Below are 25,104 nucleotides of genomic sequence, written 5' to 3' on the forward strand. Positions count from 1 at the left end.
GTTCTTTAATTCTCCCACAGCTTCACACTAATTTTGATTCTGACTTGACTCCACTTGTTATCATTTAGGTCACTCTGAACAAAAGCATCAGGAAAATGACAACATCTTAATGTTTGTTCCCGATTCTTTGAATCAGAAACATGAAGATCTGTCAGGTTTCTGATCGGAAAATGTTATCAAATAATCATAATCATATTCAGCTTTATTTATTTATTTAGCAGTTTTTCAGGCAAAATCCATCTCAATACTTGTTTTCTATTTAAGTTTTTAACTTTGGCTAAATGCTTGATTATTTCTGTGACTTAACGACTGAAGAGTTTTTAATTAGATACAATGTGGGTTGTGGAAACAATGAGGGCAGGAACACAGAAAGGTGTCAAAGCACAAAAGCATGGAAGCTTTTTGTTGTTTATTACATCATGTGACCGCTTTGGCAGGCCACAGCCAAAAGAGAGTCATAACTTTTACCGAGGTAGAACTCAGAGGGGATTGTGGGTTTTATACATTTATTTTAAATTTCTAGAAAACCTTCTTCTAGCAGATGTTCTATGTGAGCCATAGAGGCTGTAAAGGGGAGTGTGTTTGGAGCATGGACCTCATCTTTTCACATACTTAGTAGAACTAAAGTATACCAAACCATTTCTCATTTCTAAATAGTTTCATCCTTGTTTACGTCTTTTGTTGCTCTCAGTGTCTGTACCGGTACGTTGATAAAAAAAGCAGCGACTTCATGGATCAGAACCGCTCACATGCACCCTAACTCTCCTCCTCCTACACACATGAAACACAAACGCAAACTGACGTGCCGCTGAAGCAAATTCACACGTTAGGTGTTCCTCTTCTGTAAATAAATATTACAACACACGGACCCGCTGCTCTTTCCCACAGACGGTTTATTGAAATGTCAAATAAAAAAATAGATTTAGCTGAGTTATTTGAAACTACGACTTTATTGTTTATTTCATAAAATAAATATTATTTATCATTTCCATTTGAAAAAGCCATCGTAATTTTTTATTTAGCGTAAAAATATATTTAAAGATTTGTCTAGTGTTACAAACTAAATTAAATGTGATTGTAACATTTGAACCCGTGCAGGTTCTGTCTGGGACTCCAGTCAGTGTTGCTTTTTAATTTAAAACGATAAAAAAAATTTTTTTTTTACATCTGCAGATAAGACATCAGAACTATAAAAAGGTCAGAAATTCAGAAAGAGCAGAAGTTATGGTTCCTTAACAGGTTTATTAACTGAAATGAAACAAATGAAAACGAAAACCAAAAACCTGAACCAAAACATGGAAAATGGAGACGTTACTAAAGCGAAACATGACAGAAGGAAACTCACAGCAATGACAGGAAACAGCAAGGAGCCACTGAAACTACAGACTTGTCATAACTAGGTAAAAAGGTAACAAGGTAGAATCAACTGAGGTGATTATAAACTCTAACCTGATCTAAAAGGACAAGAAACAGAGAAAAACTGAAACAGAAGATTGGACAAAAACAACGTTGGTGCACAAAATGTAAAACTGAGAAAAAGAAGAAAACAAATTTAAAATCATGGACCTGAGCAGAGGTCCCTTAACAGACAGCTTTAAGACTTCATCCTGACTAAATGTCTAAATAAATGACTAAATATCATGTTTGCTAATACATTTTAGAAGAAACCTATCATCTAATCAGTACAGATTCTGACGATCTCCATCCATTGCAGGATCTCACCTGGTCAAGTACAAATGACCTTAAGAATGATGAGGACACAGTCCAGAACTACACAAAGGAACTGGTAAATGACCTGAAGCGAGCTGGGACCATGATAGGTTACTATAGTAACACACAACATCTTCATGGATTCAAATCCTGCAGCGCTCTAAAGGTCCTCATGTCCAGACCCGTCTAAAGTTCTCCATAGACAATCTGGACGATCCAGAGGAGGATAGGGAGAATGTCATGTGATCAGATGGAAACTAACTGGAACTCTTTGATGAAAACGTCACTCACCGTGTTAAGAAGGATTAAAATGCTGAGGCCACAGAGTAAAAAAAAAAAACACGACTTAAAATTGTTCTGTTGTATTTATCATCTGATTCTAAAGAAAATGTTATCTGAGAAAAGTCTGTGGTTTTTGTCCACCACATCCACCTCGTTCTTGACGCATGACAAGTTAAAAAAAAGAACCAGTGAGAAAACAAAAGAAGAGCCTTCGACTTCAAAATAAAAGAAATCTGCATTTAACAGACAAAACTCAGAAATCTTTACTCCAAATATGGATCTATTGTGACAGTTGCTCCTGCAGACCATCATAAAAAATGCAGGATATTCAGCAACCGGCTGTCTATTGTTAAGGGGATGCTGCTAATAAAGTTGATCAAACAGTGGATTCATGTTTACTACATTTAGAAAATACCAGTTTTAGTGACTTTTTTTTGTATTTATTCATTCAGTTAAATTAGGCTTTAAAAAAATGATATGACATTTAGCCTGACATTTTTGTCTGACATTAAACCGGTCTGTGTCAGCTTACCTTCTGGTTGTACATGGGTATGGTGGAGGTTTTATTTCTTTATTGTTGGAAGCATAATAATCAATCTTCCATAATTAATTTATGAATATCCTCAAAACCTGTAAATAGCTTTGTGCAGACTATATGTTGGTGTGTGTATGTGAGAACTAAGTCATCCAATTTACCTATGACACTCTTCAGTTGACTGTATTATCAACCCCCCCATCTTCCCCATTTTAACCCCTTATTCCCCATGATCCCACTCTCTCCTTTTCCTTTCCTCCACCGTCCAACAAGGAAGGTGGGATTGCTTGAGTCGTAGCATTTCAACAGGACCTTGTTCTCACATCTAGTCCATTTCCATCTTGTTCCAGTAGCCCACTCTCCCAGCACCTGACACAGATCTTGTTTGGCCGTGCGACGTCTGATGCTAAGTTAGGTTATGTGAAGTGCTCGCCGCTGTTATGGAAATTGCCCCATGACCATTGATTGTCCATTCCGCCCCTGGACGAATGAACCCTGGTTTCCTGCGTGCCAGTCCTGCACCCTACCAACGGAGCACTGAGCAACCCAGCCGCTGTTCGTGGCAGCTCAGGAACAAGCCCTGAGCACCAGAGTGATAGAGGCTCAGATCTACCAAACCAGACAAGACTCAAGGTGTAGGCTGTGCAAAGAGGCGCCTGAAACAATCAGTACATTACTGCAGGGTGGAAGATGCTGGTAGGGAAAGCATACACACAACTCTCTTTATTCTTTCATGAAATCTTTACATTTTATCACATGCAGGTTCTTGAGTGGACGTTTGATGTCATCCCAAGTATAGTAACCCTTTCATATCTTCTTGGATACATGTGAGAGGATCAGCCTCTCGTAGGAAACTTTTGTTTCATCTTGTTGTACTTCTTACTTTTGCCACAAGATTTAAGCATTTTTGAGTAAAAAAAAAACAACAACAACCAAGCTGCTTTAAAAAGAGTTACCAAAGTTTGAATAAAGTCCATGTTCTCTTCTGTCATCTTCTTCTATTATTTTTTCAGCATCAAGACAGAGGCTTAGAGTGGAAACTGCAGAGAAGAACAACTTTATGAAGGAAGTGAAAGATGAATCATCGGACTGAGGTTAAAGGTGAGAATAAGAGCAGACAGGACGACAGACCAGAGCTTCAGAAAGGTTTTGGTCAGACACACAGATGCTCTGCTCTCCAGTGTTTTCAGGAGACACAGTCGAAGAAATCTGTTGCAGACGGTAAAGTTTCACTGACCTCGTCTTACTGAGACTCTGCTCTTCTTCTACATTTTCTGCAGAGATAAGCAAACAAGCATTTTGATTTATTTTCTTTTATGTGCTTTTAAACTAAAACATTATTGGTCTGTAAACTAAGACAGGCATGTGTTCTGTTTCTGTTTAATATGAGCTCAACGTACCAGTAGTTAAAATGTCCAAAAATAGTCCAAAAATCCTAAACTGACTTAAAGTCACCAAACCCTTGTGTGTGTTTACTCATCTAAGATGACAACAATAATTCAAATCTACCATGAAGAAACTTGGACTGTGTAACAGTTTATAACATCTAATAATCAGATAATCTAACCATTTTCTAAAATACATTCATTCACAAGTAACAATCACAAAGTTCATTCATTCTTAACCGTTTTTCCTTTCGGGGTTGCCGGAGCCTATCCCGGCCACTTGTGGGCGAAGGCAGGGGACACCCTGGACAGGTCGCCAGTCTGTCGCAGGGTAGAATGTCCACAATCACACACCCATTCACGCTCACAGTCATACCTAGGGTTGCTAATTAACCTATGAAGCATGTTTTTGGAGATCCCGGAGAGAACCCACACATACACAGGAGAACATGCAAACTCCACACAGAAAGGTCCCCCATTGATGTTCTGTTTTTCATATCCCCCGGCCGGGACTTGAACCAGAGGCCTTTTTGCTGTGAGGCAAGAGCGCTAACCACTGCGCCACCGTGCAGACAATCACAAAGTTGTTTATGGAAATGTTTTCACCTATATTTCAAAGCGAAATTAAATTCTCAATAGTCAGTTTGACTTTTGGCTCAGAAAAAACAACCTAAATAAAAGTGCATTACACTGGGAAAGCATTGTTTAGCAGTTTCTTTTACATTTTTGCACAAAAACTCAACAGCAAATTGAAATCATTAGGTCTTAAGGTACTTTTGAAAATATTTTAAAGGAAACATTTAATTAAGATGTCTTTTTTTTCTTGAACTGTAAATCGCAGAGGGCATTTTTATTTGACTTATGGTACCAAATTTAAATGACAATTTAAATGATAATTTAGACAAGTTAGATGACAATTTAAATTGCATTCGGTTTCGCTTTTATTAATATTATTTTTTTAAACATGCAAGATTAAATTTTCATATTAAATTGAAATTGAAATTGCAATTGTGGATTAAATATTACTTTAAAATTATATGTGAAGAAAACGTCCATAGTTTTTATACAGATACTATAGTTTAAACACTTAACATTATATTTATTCCATTGTAGTTATGTAAAATAACCTAAACATTAACACTATTAATGGTGATGACAATAATGTCAACAATAAACTACGACTGCTGTCAATCATTTTGTCTTATACTTTATAAAATGAATAAATGTTACGTTAATGAAATCATTGTGAAATAATCTCCCTTGATCTTTAAACAAATGAATACATGCAATAAAGTACAAGTTTGGAAGTTTTTGAAGGTACCATTATAACTGCATTTCATGAATTAAAAAAAATTCAACCATATGAACGTTTTTTTTTTTTTTGCAAAGAGCTGCTTCATTTTATTGAAGAATTAATTACGTTTTCTAATTCTGTAATGAAGTTTGAAGGAATAATTATAAATCTACAGCCATCCTGTGTGATGCCCATTGAGACAAATTGGGCTATATAAATAAAATTGAATTGTATATATTACAAAAATGAGCAGTTCGGATTGTAAAAAAAGCAGGATATTTAGAACAACTTTTTATACAATCTAAACTTTTAAATTACAGGATATAATACAGTGTGTCAGGCATTTAATTTCTTACTAACAGACGATATTCCGAAAATATTTATAAACAAAGAAAATACCTTTAAACTAAAAGGGACTAGAAGGTTTGCACTACCAGTAGCACAAACCAACCGCAGAAAATTTTCTTTCTCCGTTTGTGGACCAAAAACTGGACCAGTTTAGATCCAGAAAAAAACCAGACGCGTTTCTGTCTTGACGTGTCATGACGTGCTATTATTGTTATAACTACTATCCACTATATGTGTCATGATGAATGCATTTTATTAACATTAATTACATTTTTAACAAATAAATACCAACAATAAGTAATTCCCTTTAAAAAAAAAACCTGTTTAAGTTGTATTTAAATCAAATTAAGTTTCTGTGTTATTCTGATCAATCCTTAGTAAAATAATGATTAATTAATGTTTTTAAAATGTTCTTTTTACTAAAAGTGAGCATTTTTAGGGACGTTTGTCCAAATTGTCGATCAGTAATTTTATGTTATCTAATTTAGGGATTAAACTTTCAATACATTCTCCTGAAATGGAGCAAAACATAAACAATGAAAACACTTAATTGGTTTTGTGTCTGAACCTGAATGGAATCATTTACCTGTAGTAGCAGACAACTGAGAGGGCACAACACAGAAAAATTCCTGCTCCAGTCGGGACTTTTAGAAGACAATGTGATGAATATCTGATTTCTGGGGGGGGAAGTAAATAGTTTAATCAAATGTTGGTAAGTTATTTGAATTTTTTTTTCTGTCTATGCCTCACGTACCTTTAACTTCCTCAGACAAAGTTAAATTCCACCCAATTTCTTGAAGTCCATTCCAGTTAGTTACAGTACATCGATAAAGTCCTTCATCTTCATCTTGAACGTTTAGTATCGTCAACCTAGTCGGGAGGTCGGTCTCTATTCTCAGTCTGGGAGAAGAGAAATTTGAAACAGTGGCATTGAGGACGATGGAATAAAGAAAAAAGGAATTTATTTTGGTCCATCTGATGTCTGCTGCCTCTTCCATGGACACGTTACAAGTCAAGGTGACTGCGTCTCCTCTGCGAACCTCCCTTCTGTGTACAGGTGGTGATGGAGCTGAGAGTTAAAACAGGTCATAAGTAATAAGTAAGAAACAGGCTTTGATCTGGATGAAAGCGTAAACCAACAACGTGTCTTTACCAGCATGGACCCGAAAGTCTGAGAAAAGAGCGACTAGCAGGGCAGCTAGGTTCAGGCTGAACATGACGACCATTGGACTATAAAAGAAAAGCAAAGACAGGAAACTGTTGCTGCTAGAATTAGAGAGAAGGAGGTGCAGAGAAAAGGAAGTGGGCTAAATGTCTTGCTGATCTTTGTCCCTTGAAAAGAACAGGACTGTATTATGAAAATACAGTCGCATGTATTCAATTAAAATACTGTATTATTCCTAATATTCGTTTTTTTTTAAATAGCTTGCGCGCTTCATAGAGTCTTCCTCTTTAAATACCCCCTACATAACTAAAGTTATATAGAAACTGTCCCCAATTGTAATCAATTGGGAAGAAAAAACATTCTTAATATATGTTCAAAATATTTTTCAATACTATACTTCTTTTTTCCTACACTTTACTTCCATTGTTTTGTACTGTAGTGTTAGGAATAATTAGAAACAGAATAGTTAGAAACTCCCTTTTAGTTTTATTACACTAACTTTTACTTTTAATTACACTAATGGTTTAAACTTGATTCATTATGTATTATCATCTCAAAATTATATTATATTTGAAGAAAGCACAACCAAGACTATTGTCTCGTAACATTCCTCCAGCATACTCCCTTTTTATCTTTGTGTGTGCTGGTGCCTGTGCTCTGGAAAATGTCTGTGATAACCTCAGAGAGATCTGACACTTGAAGCTCCGTGACCTTCGAGCATCTAGCCTGCAACAACCTGTGGGTGTGATTTTCACACCAGGGTCCATCGGATGATCTTCTGAATATGCAAATACAGGGTTTATATGCCAAGCCCATTCCCTGTTTTCTTTGTTCAGACTTTTGAATGCAGCAGCCTGTTCATCTGTCTGTAACCCTTCGTACAAAATGTCTGCTGTTTGTACGAAGTAAAACTTCCACAAAGCTAAGTATTGTCTCTGGGTCATTATTCATTCATTTCTGTGTGCAAGAAACTGAAAGGGTACAAACCTTTATCTACAGTCCTATCTAGCAAAATCCAGTTACTTCACATGTACTTATATACTCTGCCCATGTTGCAGAGGTAGAGCTGCCAACTTCTTGTTCATGTTCCCGCTTTGCCTGTCTGTGTTGAAGTGTCCTTGGGGCAGACACTGAACCCTCATCGCTCCTGGTGGCTAAAGATTCAATTTAATTTTATTCATGTAGCCCAATATTACAACAACATTCGTCTCAATGGGCTTCATACTGGTAATTGTATAATGAACATAAAACCATAAAGAACATGAAGTCACACAATTCAGTAGATAATGGCTAAACTAAACTAAACAGACTAAGCTAAACTGGGCATCCCTGCTTTTGGACCCTCCTCCTCAGTTAACGGATGACTTGGAAGGTACGCTGATAAGTGTTTATGATTTATGTGTATCACGTTAAAAGTTGTTTTAATGCAGGGGTGTCAAACACATTTTTTACCGTGGGCCACATCAGCATAGTGGTTGTCCTCAAAGGGCCAAATGTAACATATGCTTATGTAACTTGGATCACTGCCTCCCTACATTTGTTCTTTAATCACAAGGAGAAGTGTGGAATCTTACTCCTTAAGATCTAAAGAGCAGTTGTTGCCTTCTGTTCCATTTGCCCGCACAGAACTAGGGGAAAAGCCTTCGTCCACTGTGCTCCTTTTGCTTGGAATATGCTGCAGAAAGACTGGAAAATAACTTAACTAGTATCTTTAAATGTATTTAAGAAAAAGCTAAAAGCATCAGAATCTTAAACAATAATGTGCAATATTTTTTTATGATATATGTATTTTTGATTATGTTTGCTTTTATGTATTTTTTGTATTGAAATGTGCTGCCTCTTGGCCAGGACTCCCTTGGAAAATTGGTTATTAATCTCAATGGGACTTTCCTGGTTAAATAAAGGATAAATAAATAATTATGCATGTAACTACATGTAATAAAAAATAAATGTAAGTACTCCTTAATGTTAAATAACTCATTATTTATTTATTATAACTTTTTAAAATGACCATTACAGTTGCATAGAAAACATATGTTTACTTGTTACTCTATAAATCCTGTTACATTTTGTTTGCTTATTAAAACCCACAGAACTACATTGATGAAGGATCAAATTTTCAAAATAAAATAAAAATATAAAACTGTGCTACGAGTAACATTTCGTCTGCATACACACATAAGACTTGCAAACATTGAAATATGCTCTCGTGGGCCACATAAAGTGATATGGCGGGTCCCATTTGGCCCCCGGGCCTTGAGTTTGACAGGTGTTTTAATGAGCCTGCATTCATCCGACCACATTTCACTAAGTGTCTCATTGTTGAGGAAACTCAGAGTGAACCGGAGTTCAGTCCCATTAGAAACAAACCGAGACCACTTCAAAGATGGGTCAGAGAGCGGTTCCTGGTCCCGGACCAGGGTTTGCTAGAGTGTATTCAGACTGAAAATTTGTTCTTGATTACCGGGGAAAACAAACTCTGGTTCACTTTAAGCTGAGCAATTGCGTACAGTCTTACACACTTAAGCATTAGAGTTTGAGTTTTTCTTTTTAACCTTTTTACCTAGTTATTACAGATCTGTAGTTTCAGTGGCTCTTGACTGTTTCCTCTCAATGCTCCTGTTATGTTTCACTTAAGTACCATCTCTATTCTCCATGTTTTGTTTCAGGTATTTGTTTTTTTCTTAGTTGCTATACATAGAGAGAGAGAGAGTGAGTGAGTGAGTGAGTGAGTGAGTGAGTGAGTGAGTGAGTGAGTGAGTGAGTGAGTGAGTGAGTGAGTGAGTGAGTGAGTGAGTGAGTGAGTGAGTGAGTGAGTGAGTGAGTGAGTGAGTGAGTGAGTGAGTGAGTGAGTGAGTGAGTGAGTGAGTGAGTGAGTGAGTGAGTGCAGGCAGACATTAGTGAGTGGGAGGACTTGTAGACCTGGACGACCACAGTTTCAAGAAATAAGTCAGCCTCAGTTTTCTCAGTTTCACAATTGACAAAATGTTGTTTTTCAGTGACAAAATGTCTGAATTGTGTGTCTGAGATCTATCTCGGAATGGAATTTCATTTGATCTTGAGTGATGTTGGGGTTTTAGTTTGAACAAAGGTTAAAGTGTTGGCTTTCCTCTGGTGGGTGCAGAAAACCATTACTCTATACTTCCTTTTTTATTCTTTTTTCCAGCAAGGGTCACAATTTTCCACAGTCTGCATAAAACTCTAAATGCAAATAAATCATAGAATAAGTAACAAAACAGATACAATCAGAACAATATCTGACGTCAAAGCTTTCACAGATCTGCTTGTATGAGCACAAACTGTGTTATTGAACTGGAAAGAAAAATAGTGCAAAGTTGAGGGTGTCATGGTCCCTCTGTCTCCATCTCCTGGTCATATTTTAGTGCTGTCTTCTGATTGTCTTCTTTTTTTCTCCCACAGGTGTGCAGAATTACCGGTGAAGATTCCCAACACACTTGCAGCCTATCTGTACTAAGCCCGACTGTATTTAGCTGTGGTTTTTGCCAGGCCTTAGCTGCCTCTCTCAGATAACCACTAGTGGTGCTGAGCACTCATAAGTTTAAAGAGGTACTTTAGTATTAAAGACCCACTCCATTGAAACTTGTGCTTTTAACTTGTTCTTGTAGCAAGTTTCTCATGATTGAGATTTAAGGTAAATTAAGATTAAAAAGCATTTCTGAATATTTCTTTATTCACATTATTGTGAATCAATGACCAGATGGGGAAAAAAAACTTGTTTTAAAAAGCCTGTAGCAGTGTTAGGAGATACAATCAGTGGGCCACAAGCTCCCTGCTCCACTTCATTCTGATGCATCCACTTGAAGACAGACACAGCCAGGTAGGTCCTGGTTTTCCTCGCCTGGGCTGGAATCTCGATCAACACTATACGGCTGGATAGCTTCAACACTGTTCACCATTTTTGTTGCACCGCTAATGTAAGGTTGAGGTTGTAAGGGCTGTAAGATAGAGGGAGAGAGAGCAAACAAAGGGATGATTGGAACAATCCCATCTACAACTTGGAGGGGAATTTCTATTGAACTCCTGCTGCTCTGCGGAAACTAAGTCCCAGAAAATGACAGTTTTTTACTTTTAAATTTTGGCTACAAATGGCATAATAATAAATAAAAGACCTCTGGGAACGCTTTATATGCCTTCATCATTCCTTTGCCTGTCCTCATGGCAAGGTGTGTCTGACACCTTTGAGCAAGAAGATCCTGGAAGCAAATACCTTTTTTCTAGTTCTGTGTTCGGCTTCATAACTACTGTGAAGGAAACAGAACTAAAACTGACTGAACCAGTTATATTTTATTATGATTAACTGTCACAAATATGTCACAATCACAAACATTCAGTATATAAACTTTTACACATATTTGTTCTAAAGGGTATTATCCTGAACAATCCAATTCACCGATCTAAAATCAAGTTTTCCAGATTCCTTGAATTTCTTCCAAGACAATCAACTGTATATTAAATATGAAATATATGAAAACATTTGACCACCACTGTATGTTTACAAACAAACAAGTAGCAAGCATTAATGGTAAATCCACCACATTTTAGTTTGATTTATTTTTATTTTTAATCGTTTTAAGAAATAGTCAAAACACTAACAAGTGGTCATTAGCTGTTGACTGCCCTCAAGAATTCACAGACACGTAAAGAAAATAAAGAATTAAATAAGGAAAAACTGATTCCACATTATTCACAGACAGCAGAGAAGGTCCAAGTGGGCTAAAAAAAAAAGGTCACATGAAGAGCGGTGGCTTTTCGGCATCTGAGAAACAATACTTTAAAAAACAGAACTGGGCCTATAAGTGGTGAAACTATTTAAATAACATGAATCAGATCTTATCCCATGTCATGCAGATTGAGGTTTTATGTTCTCTCTGTAACAACAACTGCTGTAACAACTACATTTCTTTTACTACAATTAACCAACACAAATGCATCACAACCACAAACTTTCTGTATACGACGCCACATGTTTGCTCCACAGAATGCTGCTGGTTTCTCTTTAGCTGACATTGAGCTGCTGCATCGTTTGAGAAACTTAGGTCTCAAAAGAGACAAAACCACTTAAATAGAAATGATCATTTTAAAGCAACAATCTGTGTTAATGTACATTATTTTAATCTACAACAGTTCTCATGTTTGTTAGCATTAGTTTGTCAGGAACCCTGTTAGATCTGTGACTTACTTTGATAAAAGTTGTTTAAACTGTTGTAGCTGCAACACCAGAACTTCTGCATCTTCCAAGAGCTTTCTATGAAGACACAGAAAACCAAAACCTGTACTGAAAATAATGAACATGGCTTTAAACTTTTACATCAAAGTTTCAAAATGTACTTCAACACCTAGCAAAGCAGCATCTAACCACTTCCTTTTTCTCAGTCCCTCCTCCAAACATGTATCAGAGACCACAGCTTGCTGTTCCAGTTTGTCTTCTGCTCTCTGATGGTCATCATGTTCTGGAGGAACACAGCCAGATGTTTCAGGCTCAGCGTGTCTTTGCAGGTACTAAAAACACTTTCTGGAAATGATGCAGGATTTCATTGATGTTGATGCTGCAACGTTTATAACTTGTTATATGTTTCAACCCTCAGCTGCACCGTTACCTGAACACAGAAGCATGAAGGTTTCCAGAGGAGATTCAGTGACTTTAACTTGTAACGTGTCACTGGAAAACCCAGCAGAAATCAGATGGACCAAAGACAATTTAGCATTTCATCATTCCATCATTCTCAATGCCACTGTTTCAAATTTCTCTTCTTCTAAGATCAAATTAGAGATAGACCTTCCTACAAAGTTAATGATACTGAACGTTCAAGATGAAGATGAAAGACTTTATAGTTGTACTCTAACTGACAGCAAAGGATTTAAAGAAATTACATGGAATCTGACTGTGTCTGAAGAAGTTAAAGGTATGTATGTTAAGACAGAAAAAAGTTGAAGTAGAGGAATTTACCTGAAGGCAACTTTAAACCATCGACATGACTTTTTTATTTAAATTCATTGACATGTGACGTCATTTCCGGGTGAGCTATTCCCAGTGCTAGCTGTGTGACTGCTGTCCTCTTGTTTGGCATTAGCCTTACTACTATTGCTTACTCTAAGGGTTATCTGGGTTAATATTCACATCTAGTACCTTTTATTAGCGAATTCACCACTGTTAAACCGCTTGCTGTTCACTTTTCTCATTTTGCTAAATAAACCACTTCTCTTTACTTAAACACCGCTAGCCTTAGCTTAGAACATAGTATGGCCACCACCACTCCTTCCGCCTCTCCTCCTCTCTCCTGCCCCATGTGCCATCTGTTTAGTGATGATCCTGCCTCCTTTAGTGAAGATAGGGGTAGGTGTGTTAAGTGTAGTCTTGTGTTAGACTTGGAGGCCAGGCTGGAGCAGTTAGAAGCGCGGCTCCGCACAGTGGAAGCTAAGCCGGCTAGCCAGGTCGTTACTCGTAGCGCGGGCCGCGCTACCAGGGCTAACTTAGCTAGCACCCCAGCGCCCTCCCAACAGCCGGGAGACAGTCAGGGGTTTGTACCGGTTGGGAGGAAACATAGTGCTAAACGCAAAAACTTAGAGCACCCGAGACTCCACGTTAGTAATAGGTTCTCCCCCCTCAGCGACACACCCGCTGAACACTCAACTCTGGTTATAGGCTCTTCTGAAGTTAGAAACGTGGAGCTCCCAGCGGCTACTGTCAGGTGTTATCCGGGGGCCAGAGTTGGTGACATCGAGGGGAACCTTAGGATGTTAGCTCAGAGTAAGTCCAGGTTCCGTCGAGTCGTGATTCACGCAGGCGGTAATGATGCCCGACGGAGACAGTCAGAGGTGGTTAAGTTAAACGTAACTTCGGTGTGTAAACTGGCTAAGACGATGTCCGACACTGTAATTTTCTCTGGTCCCCTGCCGAACTTAGTCAATGATGAAATGTACAGCCGCTTTTCATCATTTAACCGCTGGCTTTCTAGATGGTGCCCAGAAAACGGCGTTGGTTTTGTGGATAACTGGAGCGCGTTTTGGGGGAAGCCCGGTCTCATGCGGAGAGACGGCGTCCATCCCACTCGGGACGGTGCCGCTCTTCTTTCTAGAAACATTTCTGCTAGCCTTAGTCTGTTAACCTGACAATCCAGAGACGAGACCCGGGCGCAGAGCAGCAGTGTAAAACGCTCCTCTGAGCCTCCCTTAGGGTTAGTGCCGGTGCAAAACCCATGCAGGGAAAGTCAAGCAGGTCCTAGCTTTAGCTTATGTGCTGAAAGACAAATGAAAGGAGCGTGTCATAGAAACCTTAAAGTGACAGACAGCAGTTCTCACAAGCAGAATTATGATGTCATTAAATGCGGTTTATTAAACATTCGATCCATTTCCTCCAAGTCCCTCTTAGTCAACGAGTTAATTACTGATAACAATCTTAGTCTTTTAGCCTTAACAGAAACTTGGCTCCATCAGGATGACTATGTTAGATTGAATGAAGCAACCCCCCCCACTTATGCTAACTATCAGAAATCCAGGATTTCAGGGAAAGGAGGTGGTTTGGCAGTAATATCACAGTCTAGCTTACTTCTCAGCCCTAAAGTTAAAAATGCTTATAATTCATTTGAAAGCATCATATTGTCTTTAAGTCACCCAAACAGGAAAACTCGAAAACCTGTTTTACTCATAATTATTTATCGCCCCCCCGGCCCATATTCAGAATTTTAAACTGAGTTTTCCGACTTCCTATCGACTATTGTCTTAGATTCTGATCAAATTATAATATTAGGGGATTTTAATATTCATGTTGATGACCCCAGTGACTGCCTAGGAAAGGCTTTTGCAGCTTTATTAGATGATGTTGGTTTCACCCAAAGTGTGAATGAACCCACTCACTGTCATAAGCACACCCTGGACCTTGTTCTAACCCATGGGATAGAGATCAGCCAGCTGAGTGTCCTTCCTCTTAACCCCATCATTTCTGATCACTTTCTGATTACCTTCCAGCTTACACTGGAACATCCTTCTGCCCCAGTGAATAAGAAACAGCTTAGAAGAATCTTAACTGACCGTTCTGTGTCTGAGTTTAAACACACAGTTCAGCCAGTACTTAGTGATATTCTGAGAAAATACTCTGAGACCAGCTCCCATAGTATCAGTCCTAGTATAAATGACCACTTTGTTAATGATGCCTTACAAGCCCTCAGGAGTACACTCGATGTTGTTGCCCCCTTGAAACCTAAGTTCGTCAGACAAAACCGAGTAGCACCGTGGTTTAACGCTGAAACTCGTTCTCTTAAACGAGAAACCCGTAAGTTGGAAAGAGAATGGCGCCGCTCCGGTTCAGAGCAGTCTCTGAATATCTGGAAACATAGCCTATTAAATTATAAAAAAGCTCTGCGTAGAGCTAGAAGCCAGTACTATTCAACCTTAATATCAGAGAATGGAAACAATCCAAGATTTCTTTTTAGCACTATAGCTAAATTAACTCGCAGTCAGAGCTCAGTAGAACCACATGTTCCTGTTTCTCTCAGCTCTGATGATTTTCTTACATTTTTCGATAGTAAAATCTCAAATATTAGACATAAGTTAAATCAAGTTATTCCTACTATCAGCCCAGAACAGGCTGAAGCGGTAGAAATGGAGGCATCCATAGAAACCTCTGTAACATTAGACTGCTTCACTGCTGTGGATCAAGCGGAAATAACATCAATTATTACGTCCTCCAAATCCTCAACGTGTCTGTTAGACCCAATTCCCACTAGACTTTTTAAAGAAACTTTTCCCCTAATTAATGATCCCATATTAACAATGATAAATGCCTCTCTGGAAACGGGTTACGTGCCACAGTCTTTTAAATATGCAGTTGTTAAACCTCTTCTGAAAAAGCCCAGTTTGGATCCTAGCATCTTGGCCAACTATAGACCGATATCAAACCTGCCCTTTATTTCTAAAATCCTAGAAAGAGTTGTAGTTAAGCAGCTTTACTGCCACCTACAGGACAACAGCCACTTTGAAGACTTTCAGTCGGGGTTTAGACCTCACCACAGTACGGAAACTGCACTAGTTAGAGTCTCTAATGACTTGTTATTGGCCTCAGAAAAGGGACTACTTTCTATTCTGGTCCTGTTGGACCTCAGTGCTGCCTTTGACACTATCGACCACGGTATTTTACTCCATAGATTAGAGCAGGACATAGGGATCAGAGGATCTGCTCTCCAGTGGTTTAAATCCTATCTGTCTGATAGGTATCAGTTCGTTAATGTAAATGGCCATTCCTCTCAGTGCACTCGAGTCAACTATGGAGTCCCACAGGGCTCAGTCTTGGGACCGATCCTGTTTACGCTTTATATGTTACCCCTAGGAAACATAATCAGGAAACACAGCATTAATTTTCATTGTTATGCCGACGATACGCAGTTGTATTTATCCATGAAGCCTGACCGGAATGACCAGATAGAGAAACTGAACGCCTGCATCAGTGACATCAAGACCTGGATGACAATTAATTACCTCCTCTTGAACCCAGAAAAAACTGAGGTCATTATACTTGGTCCTAAAAACCTCAGAGATGCTCTGTCTGCTCAGATAGTCTCCCTGGATGGTATAAGTATAGCCCCCAATTCCACAGTTAGAAACCTTGGGGTTTTACTTGACCAGGATTTATCATTTAAGGCTCATATATCTCAGGCGTGTAGAACTGCCTTTTTTCACCTGCGGAATATTGCTAAGATCAGAAATATACTTTCTAAGAGTGATGCTGAAAAACTCATCCATGCATTTGTTACGTCGAGGCTGGATTACTGTAACTCCTTGTTAGCAGCGTGTCCTAAGAGTTCCTTAAGAAGTCTCCAGCTTGTTCAGAACGCAGCTGCTAGATTGTTAGCTGGAACCAGCAGAAGAGATCACATCACTCCTGTGTTAGTTTCGCTCCATTGGCTCCCAGTTGATTCTAGAATTAAGTTCAAGATCCTCCTGTTAACCTATAAGGCCTTACATGGAATGGCCCCGTCCTATATTAAGGACCTCATAGTCCCTTACCAACCAATCAGAACACTTCGCTCGCAAAATGCAGGACTGCTTGTGGTTCCTAGAATTGGTAAAAGTACGGTTGGAGGTAGAGCGTTTAGCCACCAAGCCCCTGTCTTATGGAATAAACTCCCAGCTCATATAAGAGAGGCCGACTCAGTTTCTACATTCAAAGCTAGACTGAAAACATTCCTCTTTGGACAGGCTTATTGTCAGACTAGTTAGTATTCAGAGATTATTTAACTTAATGTTAGTTTGTTTAAATTAAACTTAATAATAACTATTTCTTTTAAAAGGCTGCTAGAAGTTGAAGCTGGGGTAACTATGGTACACTGGGGTTCTGTCCTCTTTCCTTTTTTACTTCTACCCTTCCTCTCCTCTATTCTTGATCATAATTTATCATTTAGTTCTCCATGCCTCTGTTTGGTGCAGTGCGATTCATGTATTGTCCCTCTTTTCCTCTCCCCTCCTGGGGAGTGGGAGTGCTTCCAGACTCCAGTTGGCTCATCCGTGCTCCAGTTCCTGACCGTTTACCTCGCCTTTGCTCCTGCTCCTACACCTGGCTGTGGATCCTGCCTCTGGCTCATCTCTGGCTCGTCTCTGCTCTGTACCTGACCGAGTACCTCGTCTCTGCTCCTGCTCCTACACCTGGCTGTGGTTCCTGTCTCCGGCTCGACTCGCGCCTTTGACTGTCCCGATAACCACGGCTGGATGAAGCTCGTCTGCTGGACTTTTATATATGTAGTTGTAGATTTAGATAAGTTAATTCTTCTCTAAGATTTCTGGTAAATCGCCTGTCCGTCCTGGGGGAGGATCCCTCCTTCATGTGGGCACCCCTGAGGTTTCTTCGTTTTTTCCGGAATCCGGTTTTTTTGGGAGTTTTTCCTTACCGCGAAGGGGGGTCTAAGGGCAGGGATGCCAGTATAGCTTAGTCAGTTTGTTAGTTCATTTTAGTATTTTTCTATTGAACTCTTTGTATTCGTGATCCTTTTGATTTCATGTTTTACTTCGAAGCCCATCGAGACGACTGTTGTTGTGATTTTGGGCTATACAAATAAAATTGAATTGAATTGAATTGAATTGAATTTCAGACGTCCATTATTCAGGTTATTGGGATTATTCTTCTCTGAAATTCTCGATTGGAGCAGGAGTTCTTCTGTGTTGCATCATTTTAGTCGTCTGCTTCCACAGGTGAGTTCTTCTGTTTTAGCTTCAGACATTAAATTATTTAAAAAATAAAAGTATTTTCACCTTTTTTGTTTTTATTTTCACGTCTAAATTAGATCAAATGTTACTTTATTTATTATAAATAAAGAATTACAAAGAATTATTTAAGACGTCTCCAAAAATGAGGACATTCAGTAAAGTATGATATTATCAAAAGACGTGAAAAATGATTAAATATCTTATTTAGGATTAATAAAACTAAAAATCAAACAATAAGATACATTTATGTTTCTGGGGAAAAAAAAGGAAATCCACTTTTTATTTGGAAAACTAAATCAGGTAGTTGTGCAATAAAATAAAGCATCTCTGCTTTGATTTTAATGAGACATTTAAATGTATTTATTATACTAATATATTATATACCTTCAGTAACTGAAAATATCTGTTTTATGACATTTATTAAAGTCATAAAATTATAAGAGATCAACATTCATGATTGCCAACATTTTTTCTCTTCAAATACATGTTATATAAATACAGCATATGGCTTTTATAAACTTCTCATATTTTTTTCTAACATAAATTTATGGCAAATATTTAAAAAAATGAAATCAGCCTTTATTAGATGTTTTAAATGATTAATGTGATCATTAATAGTGTTTATAGTTATTTCATATAATTAACCTGCATTAAATGTAGTGTCAAGTGTTTTCTTTAATCTCTAAAGATAAACCGTCTTTTATAAAATATGTATATGTTTCAAGTTTGTTTTAGTGATAACCACATTTCTAAAATAGAGTGACATCATCAAATGTTCTAAACTGTAACACAATAATCCAAGTCTCTTCATGGTCTTACATGAACAAACGTTCAAAGACTCACAAACTTTAGGTTAGTTGCAGATTTTTGGACCATTAAAGACTCAATATAAAAAAAAAGCTAAGAGGAAAAGAATCGTTTAACTTAAAAAAGAAAACTTTTGAAATAACAAGAAATGTTATGAAAATTGACTTGTTTATGTTTTCTTGTTTGTATTATTTCATTTTGAATAATATTTCAGCTAAAAATTCAGAAACAAGAAATCAAAATACTCGTCTCTTTATCTCTGTAGAAAATGTGGAAGAAGAGCAGAGTCTCAGTGAGAGGAGGTCAGTGAAACTTTCCTCTGACTGTGTGAAGCTCTGGTCTGTGTCTGTTGTTCTGTCTGCTCTCATTCTCACCTTTAATCTCAGTTCCTCTGTTGATTCATCTTTCATTTCATTCATGGAGTTGTTCTATTGTGGTGTTTTTCAGATCGTCCTTCTCTGCAGTTTCCACTCTAAGCCTCTGTCTTGATGCTGAACACACAATAGAAGAAGATAACAGAAGAGAACATGGAGACGGAGGAAAGGAGTTTGATCATCAAACAGCAGAGATGGAGCTTTGCTTTGTTTGGTTAAAGGGTCTATTTTATACAAAATCCACTTTTGAGCTTTTCAATGTCTAACAATGTTGATTCATCATAAAAAAAACCATGGTGGTATCTTGATTCGTCCACGCATTTCTGGGTATTCCTCCAACAACCTGCGTTCTGAGCACCAGCCGCTCCCAATCGATGAAAACGAGCGGGCTCCTGCATTGTGATGTAGATAAGTGAGGAACCGCCCTTTTAGAGAGAGACTGTGCTGCCAGCTCCTCCCCCTCCCACAGCTCACACTCCCACTTTCTCCACTAAGCTATCGCAGTGATACCCAAAATGTATTATTAATTGGAAATGTGAACAACCTTGCAAAAAAAAAAATCGAATTTTTTTCAAAAAATTGGAATCGAGCGTTAAGCCCTGCCCCTGAACGTAGCTTAAGACATTTATTAGCATTATGTCTCACGCAAGCCTAATTGTTAATAAGCTTAATTGATTTTATTAATTAACTTAACAAATTAATAGGCTTTATTAATGTGAAAGATGCTAGTAATATATTTAATTGCATTTTATATGTCTTGCAAATACCTGAAAGTGTTAATAAGATTTATTATTAGCATCTAAAAACAGACTTGTCTTCAAAATCCATATTCATAAAGTGCTTATAAGCTTAACAAATGTATTAATTAACTTTAACAGTTTATTAAGTGTTTTGCAGTAACTCATCTAAAGTGTACAATCCTTTTACCACAAAAAACCACTAAAGTCAGAACATTGTCTTCATAGTCAATATTACTAAACTGCTTACAAGCTTAACAGATTTATCAATTAACTTTGTTAACAGTTTATTAAATGTTTTGCATTTAATAAACAGAGAGCGCAATCCAGCACGTGTCCGCGAGAATGTGCTGGATAACGCTCTTGTTAATAGGTGTTTTTGTTTCTTTTTATATTATAAGTTTGGAAAATTATTGTTTTTTGAATGACTATTTAGTTTACACCCTGTTGCTTTAAATATCACTTTGGCTGAACAACATTTTGGATTTAAGTTGAATATTTGGAGATTTCTGACAACAATAAAGAAATCTATTCTATTCTATCCCACCACTAACTGATGTCCAACAAAAACATAATTTACAATTAAAAAAACCTATTTGTACTTAAAGTTTAGTATCTGTATTCTTTGAAATTCTTCCTATCATAAAGATAATATAACACAGCTGTGAGGAAGGAGAGAAAGATGAGAAAAGGGAGAAAGAATCAGGACAGATGGAGGAAAGAAACATTGGCCTTATGGTGGACGTTCAGGGCAAAGCCAGTTAATACCGAGTCAGTCATTATGAAATAGTATTCTTTATAAAAAAAAAAACATGCATTAGCAAGATATTTTATTCCTTTAAAACATAGAATAATTTTTGCTTGGCCATATGATTTAGTGGAGAAGAACACAGACAAGAGGGGAAGGAGACAGACATGAGGTTGGTGATGCATCTGATATAAAAGAGAGCAGTGGTGACTTCAGGTAGGAATAATTCAACTATTAAAGTAAAAAAAAACCTAGATGCTCATTCTGGTTTGAACTTCTGCTGACCTTCTGCACTTATTTTGGGAAAACAAGTGCAGACATACATGACAAGTCAGTCCCAACAAAGAAAAATGAGGAGAGAGGTTCAGATGAAGATGAGAGAAAGAGAGACGATCAGCTGATGATGAAGAGGGAGGAGAACAGAGAGGTACAGGGAGAGTACATTCTTCTGAACGGCCTTCACCACACAAATTTGAGGAATTATTGAGGCAAAACACGGTTGAAAATAGCTCACAAAAATGTTGTGCTGGGTCATATCCATAATCTGTCAAGGAAAGCCTCCTGCTGCTCAGCTGCACTCCTCCTGGAGGTCCCTCCTCCCCTCCCTGCTCACAGGTGTTCACAGCTGGTTCTCATGTGCTCCTGATTTGTTCCATTCTTAAGTTGCTCTGAACCCTCTGTCATTGTTGCAGCGTTGTGGTTTACTCGCATCTCTAGCTTTGCTCTCGGCATTAAAAGCCCCTTCGAGTTATTTAGTTTGTGTGTCTTTCCCCGGAGCCCATGCAGCTCGGAGCTGGCCGTCTCTCTCCGGCTGATTGGCAGCGCCGCATGCGGGAGGGACTTTGCCTTTATTGTGGACGTTCGGGACACGTTGTGCGCAACTGTCAGGGAAAGGCCAGGGCTCCCCAGCAGTGAGGAAACTGGTAATTCGCAACCATTCTTTTTCCTCTCCTTCTCGTCCCTCCACCAAGTTTTTGGTGGCATATGCTGGAGCCCAGGTGGAATTTGACACTCTTATTGACTCGAGGTCTGATGGGGATCTGATCTCCCAGGAGGTGGTGGACAGACTGAAAATACCCACCGAACCTCTGTTTCCAGCATTGGACATTCATGCCATTAATGGGACCCTCATACACAAGGTTTCTGTTCGTACTGTTAATATTTCTGTGTCTTTTTCTGGAAACCACTCTGAGACCGTGTCATTTTATGTTGTTGAGTCCCTTAAACCTCCTGTTATTTTAGGGTTGCCCTGGTTGAGCAGACACAAACCTCACATCGACTGGGCTTCGGGGCGGTTTTTGTCATGGAGCCCCTTTTGTTTGCTTAATTGGCTTTCCTCTGCCTCAGTTCGTAAAGCTGTTGAGGTTCAACAATCTCCAGACCCTCCAGATCTTTGTAAGGTTCCGTCTGTTTATCACAATTTACGTTCTGTGTTTTGTAAGGTATGGGCCAAATCTCTACCCATCGCCCTTATGACTGTGCCATCGATCTTCTGCCGGGGACCCAACCCCCAAAGGGGCATATTTACCCCCTATCACCGCCTGAACGAGAGGCTATGGACTCGTACCTGCGGGACAGTTTACAGGCAGGGCTTATTGGACCTTCTTCCTCGCCTGCTGGGGTGGGTTTTTTCTTTGTGGGTAAGCGAGACGGGGGCCTGCGACCCTGTATTGACTACAGGGGTTTGAATAAGATCACCGTACGTAACACCTACCCCTTACCCCTGCTGCACACTGCATTTGACCTGCTGAGTGGGGCATGTATGTTTTCTAGGTTGGACCTCAGGAACGCATATCATCTAGTCCGGGTGAGAGAGGGTGATGAGTGGAAGACAGCGTTTAACACTCCTAGTGGACACTTTGAATATTTAGTTATGCCTTTTGGACTAACAAATGCTCCTGCAGTGTTTCAATCTTTGATCAATGATGTTCAGAAGGACATGCTAAACAAACTTGTGTTCGTTTATCTGGACGATATTTTGATTTTTCTTTTTTTCTCCTGACCTAGATTCTCATGTGCAGCACGTCAGAGCCGTCCTCCAGCGCCTCCTACAGAACCACCTCTACTGCAAGGCCGAAAAATACAAATTCCACACTACGCAGACTCGGTTCTTGGGGTATGTGGTCTCTCCTGGGCAGGTCCAGATGGACGACTCCAAGGTTCAGGCCGTCCTGGAGTGGCCAGTTCCCTCTGGTAAGAAGCAACTTCAGCGCTTCTTGGGGTTCGCCCATTATTACAGGCGTTTTATTAGAGGTTTCAGTGGCGTTGCTGCACCCCTTCATAGGATTACGTCTGATTAGGTGCGTTTTGTTTGGAACGAAGAAGCTGAGAAGGCTTTTAGTGAACTGAAGAGACGCTTCTCTGCGGCCCCTATACTGACTCAGCCTGATCCCTCCAAGCAATTCATTGTGGAGGTGGATGCTTCTGAGTCTGGTGTGGGGGCTGTGTTGTCACAGAGAGCGTCCGATAACAAAGTACATCCCTGCGCGTATTTCTCCCGCAAGCTCACTCCTGCGGAGAAACTACGATATAGGGAACAGAGAACTTCTAGCTGTGAAAGTGGCCCTGGAGGAGTGGCGCCACTGGCTGGAGGGAGCTGAGCAGCCGTTTCTAGTTTGGACTGACCACAAGAATCTTGAGTACATCCGGTCTGCCAAGGGCCTCACTCCCCGCCAGGCTAGGTGGACTCTGTTCTTCGACAGGTTCGATTTCACCCTCTCCTATCGACCGGGAAGTAAAAATACCAAACCAGACGCACTCTCCCGTCAGTACTAACTGGAGGAGGAGGAGAGACCTGCTGAAGACATGCCTGTGCTCCCCTCCCGCATGGTGCTCGGAGCCACCCGCTGGTCACTGGAGCGACAGGTACAGGCTTCCATTCCAGATCCTGCCACTATCCCTGCCGGCTGTCCGGAGGGCCGACTCTTTGGGGGCACTCTTCCAGACTGGCCTGTCATCCAGGGGTTACAAGGAGAGGTTTCCTCATTGCCCAGCGGTTCTGGTGGCCCTCGATGTCTTCTGACATATGTGCTTTTGTGTCAGCCTGTCGTGTTTGTGCTAGTGTCAAGACCCCCAGGACTCCCCCCTGCCGGGCTACTCCACCCTCTACCTGTGCCGTCTAGACCTTGGTCCCACGTTGCTATGGACTTCATCACTGGATTACCAATTTCTCGAGGTAAAACGGTTATCCTCACTATCATTGACCGTTTTTCTAAGTTAGCCCATGCCATACCCCTGCAGAGACTTCCTTCAGCCAAAGAACTAGCCACCCTGGTTTCACATCACTTGTTTCGCCTTCATGGCCTTCCTCTGAGCATCACGTCGGACCGGGGCCCACAATTCATTGCAGCCTTCTGGAAGGAGTTTTGCAACCTCCTCGGGATCAAGGTCAGTCTGAGTTCTGGTTTCCATCCTCAGACTAACGGCCAGGTAGAGAGGTATAATCAGGATCTGGAGACATCGCTGTGAGCCATGTGTGGAAAGAACCCCAAGACCTGGTCTTCGCAGCTCCCATGGATTGAGAACGCCCATAACTTCCTGGTCAACACTACTGGGTACTCTCCCTTTCAGGCTGCCTATGGCTTTCAGCCTCCCTTGTTCCCACACCAGGAGCAATTGGCGACCTCCTCGGGGCCAGCGGCATTTGTGAGACGATGTTGTCACACCTGGAGCAGGTTCAGGCTGGAGCTCCTACGGAACCAGGAGCGTCTCGCTATGGTGGCTAACCGGCGAAGGTCTTTTGCTCCAGACTGCAGGGTTGGAGACAAGGTGTGGCTGTCCACGTCGGATCTCCCGCTGAAGGGTGGTTCCGGGAAGATGCAGCCCAGATTCATCGGTCCTTTTACCATCTCTCGTATCATCAACCCTGTGGCCGTGAGACTGGACCTGCCATGCTCCATGAAGGTGCATCCGGTGTTCCACGTTAGTAAGCTGAAACCTGTTCGGAACTCTCCCCTGCAGCCGGATCCCAATCCCCCTCCTGCTCCACGGATGGTAGACGGTGGCCCGGTCTACACTGTCCGGGAGATCCTCGCCTCCAGGAGGGTAGGATGTGGCATCCAGTATTTGATCGACTGGGAGGGCTACGGTCCGGCAGATCGCCAGTGGGTGCCTAAACGCCACATCTGTGACCCCACGATGATCGCTCGTTTCCATCGCCTCCATCCGTATCAGCCTCGTCGGGGTTCGTCTGGTCGAGTTATTCAGTTTGTGTGTCTTTCCTGCACCTGGGTTCCTCCTTGGTTCCGCGTCACATAATCAGAAAACAAGTGATGGGATGTATACATTTAAACAATAAAAGTTTTGTGTAAGTGTTTAGATAGCTTTAGGGTGTGTGTGTGCGTGTGTGTGTGTGCGTGTGTGTGTGTGCTTGCGCGTGTGTGCCTGCGCGCGTGTGCGTTTACATGGCCGCATACCCCTATGAAATTGGTTAAAAAAGGGTCTATTAAAAAAGTTTAAATAGATCAAATAAATTACACGATGTCTGGGCATTCTTATGATTCATG

At 40.1% G+C, this 25,104-nt stretch overlaps 2 long non-coding RNA genes across 2 annotated transcripts; one reads left to right on the forward strand and one right to left on the reverse strand.

Annotated features, from left to right (window-relative positions):
* Window positions 1-2,827: 2,827 nt before the first annotated feature.
* Window positions 2,828-6,911, reverse strand: LOC105356838. Its single transcript, XR_002292813.2, has 4 exons — window positions 6,708-6,911; window positions 6,309-6,623; window positions 6,141-6,231; window positions 2,828-3,801 (listed from the first exon to the last, which is right to left on the reverse strand). It is a non-coding gene; the product is annotated as an uncharacterized LOC105356838 (long non-coding RNA).
* A 12,037-nt stretch (window positions 6,912-18,948) lies between these two features.
* LOC110017451 lies at window positions 18,949-19,422 on the forward strand. Its single transcript, XR_002292858.1, has 2 exons — window positions 18,949-19,042; window positions 19,188-19,422. It is a non-coding gene; the product is annotated as an uncharacterized LOC110017451 (long non-coding RNA).
* The last annotated feature ends 5,682 nt before the right edge of the window (window positions 19,423-25,104 follow it).

This window comes from Oryzias latipes, chromosome 21 (genome assembly GCF_002234675.1).
Source record: "Oryzias latipes chromosome 21, ASM223467v1".
NCBI lineage: Eukaryota > Metazoa > Chordata > Actinopteri > Beloniformes > Adrianichthyidae > Oryzias > Oryzias latipes.